Genomic DNA, 6,624 nt, shown 5'->3' with positions numbered 1-6,624 from the left:
AGACTGCATTATGTGGACTGACTAGAAAAAAGAATTTAAGCAGAATTATAGGAATGTGTATACTCTAGCTGTTTCCATATCATCAGACTTGGTGAGTCAAAACCAATATTCTTTTTGAGATGTCAATGATTCAATGGAGATAAAAATTGGAAAAATTATATGTGTTTCAATTAGTGCTTGTGATGCATGCATACTAGACTTGTATGTCTATATATCCTAGAGTAGCAGGAAAAGATGAATTAAAGCATGTTATTTGAAAATAAATGCAGAGTTACTGGACATTTTCACAGTGGCATATTAATATTGTTTCTATAAACATTTTTATACCTGTCTCGATAGATCGGAGGTACATATTGTTTTTGTCCTGTCTGTCTGTTTGTAAACTTGAACCTTCACCATTACTTTTGAACCAATGAGAGATAAAGATTTCATATTTGGTATGTCTACTCCACTAATTATGTTCTTTCAAATGACATCAAGGTCAATGACCTTGTGACCTTGACTGTGACCTATATGATAAAAATAGCTTTTTCGAATATTCGTCATAACTTAAAATTAATGAAAGATAGAGACTTTATATTTAGTATGCATAATTCACTAATTAAGCTTTTTCAAAAAACACCTGAAGCTGAATGACCTTGAGACCTTGGCTGTGACCCACATCCTTAAAATAGATTTTTTGAATCTTGGACATAAATCTTGAGCAATAAAAGATAGAGAACTTGTATTATGTATACACCCTTCATTAATTAACCTCTTTCAAATAACACCAAGGTCAATGACCTTGGGACCTTGACTGTGACCATATACTTGAAATAGATTTTTTGAAACTTCGACATAACTTTTGAGTCATAAAAGATGGAGAATTCATATTTGATATGCACCCTTCACTAATTAAACTCTTTCAAGTAACACCAAGGTCAATGACAATTTGACCTTTACTGTGACCCCTATGCTAGAAATAGCCATTTTGATCCTCTGCCATAAATTTTGAACTATAAGAGATAGAGACTTCATATTTAGTATGCATACTCCACTTCAATTAAGTTCTTTCAAATGACACCAAGATCAATGATCTTGTGACCTTGACTGTGACCCATATGCTATAAATAGCTTTTTCAAACTTTATTGCCACAAGGCGCACAGTGTTTCACAAACATATCTTGATTTTCATTATGATGATCAATATAATTTTCTATCTGTTCAAAGAATAGCAGAAGTAGCTATTTCTTATTGACCCTGTGGCTTGCTATTGTTTAAATTGTTATATTCCTCAGCACAGTTTGTTAATTGTTAGATTGATAGATCATTATTTCCATTAAATACCAATTAATATCTTAACTTACATACGAAAAACGATATAGCCGCAATATTGTGGCAATAATGCCGGAAGATGTTGGCAGAAGATCAATATTTTGGTCATGATTTGCAGCAATATTGCCGCAACCCTTTTCTGGCAATATTGCCGCAAAACTAATTAACATACGAAAAACGATATAGCCGCAATATTGCGGCAATAATGCCGGAAGATGTTGCCAGAAGATCAATATTTGGGTCATGATTTGCAGCAATATTGCCGCAACCCCTTTCTGGCAATATTGCCGCAAAACTAATTTACATACGAAAAACGATATAGCCGCAATATTGCGGCAATGTATTGCCAGAATGTTGCTGCAATATTGCAGCAATAAAGCCAGAAGATGTTGCCAGAAGGTCAATATTTTGGTAAGGGGATTTCTATTGACTTTATTGATTAAATTGCGAGCTCCTATGCTTTTATAGACGATGTCAAAGGTTTTCATCCAATTCTAAAATGCTGTATCTCCTTTTTCATGGCAGTAATGTCGACGAAATTTATCGTAACCAATGTAATCACAGATTTTGTGCTGTTGTCGTTGTCAAATACGTGCTTGAAATCTATGTACACATCGGTACAAAAAAAGCGTTTGTATGATTTCAGGTCAAATCACGCGATATCTAACAAGATTTCATGACGAGTGGCTTCAAAAATGGATACCCAAGCGAACCAAAAATACTTTAGATGAAATTTTTGTAGAAAAGCGGTAGATTTACACATAAAATCGGTAGGCGGGAGATGGAGTAAAAAAGCGGTAGACTCCCGCCTAAATCGGTAGAGTTAACATGTATGATGTTATACATGAATTGCATATTGTACCCCAGCCCTACCCCAGGGGTCAGAATTTTATCAATTTTGAATTTACACTACCCCAGGATGCTTCCACATTAGTTTCAGGTTTTCTGACCCAGTTGTTCTAGAGAAGATTTTTAATTACCCAACCCATTTTTGTCTTCACTTGATTATTTTCCCTTGTTAGGGGACTTGACAATTTATATACTCCTCTTTACCCAAGGATTTTTTGTACCAAGTTTGGTTAAAATTGGCCCAGTGGTTCTTGAGAGGAATTAAGTTGAAAATGAGAAAAGTAAACTTTACAGACGGACAGACAGAAGGATGGTCAATAGGTGAAGTGAAAAGCTCATTTGAACTGTCAGCTCAGGTGAGCTAAAAATGTTGTCTAATAGATTTAAATTACTAGATACTAAAATGGATTGGTCATAAAGGGGTTGGTTTCAAGTTTATTGAGAAATGAAGTACTTGTTTCAGAAACTCAAGTTTTGTCACCAGTTACTTGGGAATGAACTTTCTCTAAAAACTTTTAATTTGATCACATAAAATTATGGTCAGGTCATAGGCATCCAAACTGGGGTGGGGGGAGGGGGGCTAGAAAGGCTTAGCCTCCCATCCCCCCCCACCCCATTTGTCCACTCACAGTTCTCGATTTTCTTTAACCTCGTCTGTTGATGAACCAGCAGATTTATGTAGATTAAAATAGAGTATTTTTACTACCAGGGTATTTGAAATTTTATCTCAGACAAAGACTTTGGAAATATTACATGTATATTATGACGTAAAGAAAATGCTCTACAAAAGTGAAAAAATAGTGAACGTTCAGATTTTTATCATTTGGATGAGACGAACAAGTCAAATGACATATAGACTGAAAAACAGAACAGCTAGCTACAATGTACCCATTCAATTCAAAAGAAAATAAAAAATGCCTTGTTTGTTTGTTAGTAGGGGTTGCAGCAAATGCAGAAAAAAATTACAAAACCCGCTTTTACGGGTTAAGCATTTTGTCTGCAATAGCTGCGACATTAATTCCTGTACTAACAAACAAAGAAAGCATTTTATTATTCAAATATATAAACCACAGGGGAGAATTGGTTATCATATTCCAATGTATTAATTTCCATCCAATTCAGATTCTTTTCATATTCATGTCAGATTCCAATTCTTTATATTCAGAATAATCTCTAGCTACAACAAGCTATTTTGGATAAGCCAGAGAAAGAAATATAGCTAATTCAATGTGTGGGGCCAAATCTGTTGTCGTGATTGTTGAACACTGACTTATGACTATAATTAAATTTTTCACCTGACTTCTCTCTGTTATCTCCCTTAGTAAGCTGCAGAACTGTAGCTCTCCGAAAAAAATTATATTGATAGACCGGAGAGCTACAGTGCCACCCATAGAAAAAACTGTATATTTATTGCGCACAAAAAAATGTGCACTGTTCTGGATTAATTCTTTCAAATTCTTACCTCACTTGCAAAACAGCTAGATTTCAATAAAGTCCATACTTCACTATCAATTACTTTCGTAGTTTACATCTGTACAAAGCGCGTTGGACCGAATTACCTTGCGAACCAAAATGGCATTATTAAAAGGCGAATTTTTCAATGATCTCAGTTTTAGGGCCAGGATGGCTATTAAAACAATTATAAGGAATGTTTTGTTGTGGAATCAGTGAAAGAATATGTTAGGAACACACATCTAGTGATATTTTGAGATGACAGCTTTAAAAACATGGAGAAATAAATCTAGAAACAGCGCACTTTTTTGTGCGCAATAAATATACAGTTTTTTCAATGGGTGGCACTGTAGCTCTCTGGTCTATCAATATATAATTTTTCGGAGAGCTACAGTTCTGCAGCTATTGTCTCCCTAGAAACTGCCATATATAGACTTAGTATAGAACTACTAAAAGTTAAACTGTGTCAAGTTTGTTCACTTTGTAACTGTCATGTAAACTTACCAGCTGAGGACTGCAGAGAAACATTTCTCTAGGGACCGCTACTCGAATGAAGAGATACCGTCAACTGGGCATTTTCACATTTACCACATCGTCCAGGACGTACATCTGATAAACAAGGAAAAACCATTGAAACAATTTTACATTGCCCAACTGTGTTCACATTGATAAACATTGCCCAACTCTCCTGTACGTGTTCACATTACTTACAAGTTTAGAACAAAAAAAATATCAAACTTGCACTTTTACTTGGAACAAAAATGCATATTTCAAGACAACTCACCTGGGATGAAGATTTAAAAATCCAACTTTTGAACAACACAAAGGATTCAACGGAAACATGTCACACGCACATTCAGCGGGGCGACAACGACAAAAAATTCCCACCAAAATGAACACGTGACTAAGGATCAAATGATCACAGTGCGCCCAATGAAAAGCAAGGTTTGTCAATCGATATCTTCTATTTATAGCATCAAAGTGAACTGACCTAACTGTGAGTAATCATGTAATGCTCTCTTTCACAAGGTATTGACAACCCCCTCTCTCCGATTTTTTCTTAAATTTTCCAAATTCATGGAAAAGTTTGTTGTTTTTTATTTTTTAAATCTAGCTTACTCTCAGTAATATAATCTTCAAAACATTTTACTCATAGGCGTCGGAACCGGGGGTGGGGGCTTTTTTGCAGATACATAGGCATTGAAAATTGGGGTTTTGCTTTTTTGTTGCTTTAGCACCCTCCTTTCAATTATCCTCCCTGGGGGAATTTCGATTTGCTTCCGACGCCTATGAAACTAAAAAAAAAAATAAGAACTTCACAAGAGTGTCATCGTGTAACTTACTTTATATCTATAAACGTTTTGATTAATTAAAGAATTTAAATCTGGTAACTGGAATGTTTTCTCCAAGAAATTGATAATTACACATGTAACACTTAAAATCTTAACACTCGAATTGTTTTCAAGCAAACATGATAAAATTTCGCAATGTATCTGCCAAGAACAAGCTTTATCCACCCGGAAAATTTTATAGATACATTAATTTCTTTTTAAAAAATATGAGCTCAGTCTGCGGAATTTTGGGACAACCCGCGTATATAGTTTGAATCACATTTTTTAGCACATATAATACGAATTTTTCTGAAGGATCAATTTTATTTATTTAATTTACATTGACATTCTTACAAACTATCTTAATTATTTTGATTCTAATTTTTGAAATTCTGTTTCAATATGTCTGTACTATTATTGATTGCGCAGTATCGAACTGCTTTACTACTCAGCATGTTCTTCATAACCAAAGAAAGACAGAAAAAATCCCGAAGGATAAGAGCATTTGTGCTTCATCTTTTTAATAGATTACGAAACTCCATATTAATACACTCTATGTTTATTTTCACTATTTATTATGCCCCCGGATCGAAAGATCCCAAGGGTATGTTGTTTTTTATTTGTCTCTCTGTCTGTTGTCATCTTTAACCTAGCCCATAACTACTGAGTATAGGTGAGGCTATGGCTTTCATATTTCACGGCTGTATTCCTTGTGACAAGACCTTTCTACGGGCTCCACCAAATTTGATTTGACCTTGACCTTGGCGTTTGACCTATTTTAACAAAAAAATACTTCACTTTAACCTTGGCCATAACTTTTGACCAGTTGGAGCTAGGGTGTTCGTTTTTCGCATGTATGTTCATTGTGGCAGGACCTGGTATAAATATTTTTTTTACCTTGACCTAAGAGTTTGACCCACGATTTAAAAACTTTTACCTTTGTCATGGCTTTTAAACAGCAAGAAATAGGGCTTTTGTTTCGCGGGTGTGCTCCTTGTAACAAGACCTTCCTTTGGGCTTTTGACCTTGACCTTTGGAGTTCGACATGTATTTGAGAGAACTTAACCCTCGCCATGTATATAATGTATGAAAAAAAAATGGTTCTGAAAAAAGCCCCCCCCCCTCCAGGATTTTCAAGTTTAGGCAATTTCCCTTTTTTTTTACTTGCTTGTCAACTATTTCCGGGTAAATAATTTTTTTTCTCTGGCTGCCCCCTTTCAAAAACGTTACTGTCAATAATTAGCATGCAGTTTCTTCTGTTCACATTAAGTAAAATGAAAAACTTGTATAAAAAATCTTGCAAGGAAGGCCATTTTTCTGATCAATAAAGAATTTTTTTGAAAACATTAACCTGAGAGGAATTCGCCATACTGCAACAAATTAAAAAGAAGAGGTTCAGCTTTCAATGAAAACTATTTCAAATTTAATATTAAACCATTATGATCGGAAAGGGGGGCAGGGCTGAATCAACGCCTGGCACCAAAAATATGTGTTTTTATATTTCTCCGCGCTCACTTTGTTCGTCCGAATATAAATCAATGAAGAGCTAAATGAATATGCTGCTTGCTAGTGTGTTTATTCAATTATATACTGCTAACACATAACCATTCACGACCAATACAATTGTATAGCCCAAACCCATTGCATTCCATTCCATCACTATCAGCCATATACCAAT

The sequence above is a fragment of the Saccostrea cucullata genome, unplaced genomic scaffold, assembly GCF_032062105.1.
Source record: "Saccostrea cucullata isolate Sc308-1 unplaced genomic scaffold, CSIRO_AGI_Scuc_v1 ctg1402, whole genome shotgun sequence".
Classification (NCBI taxonomy): domain Eukaryota; kingdom Metazoa; phylum Mollusca; class Bivalvia; order Ostreida; family Ostreidae; genus Saccostrea; species Saccostrea cuccullata.
Note: the sequence above shows the minus strand (reverse complement) of the source record.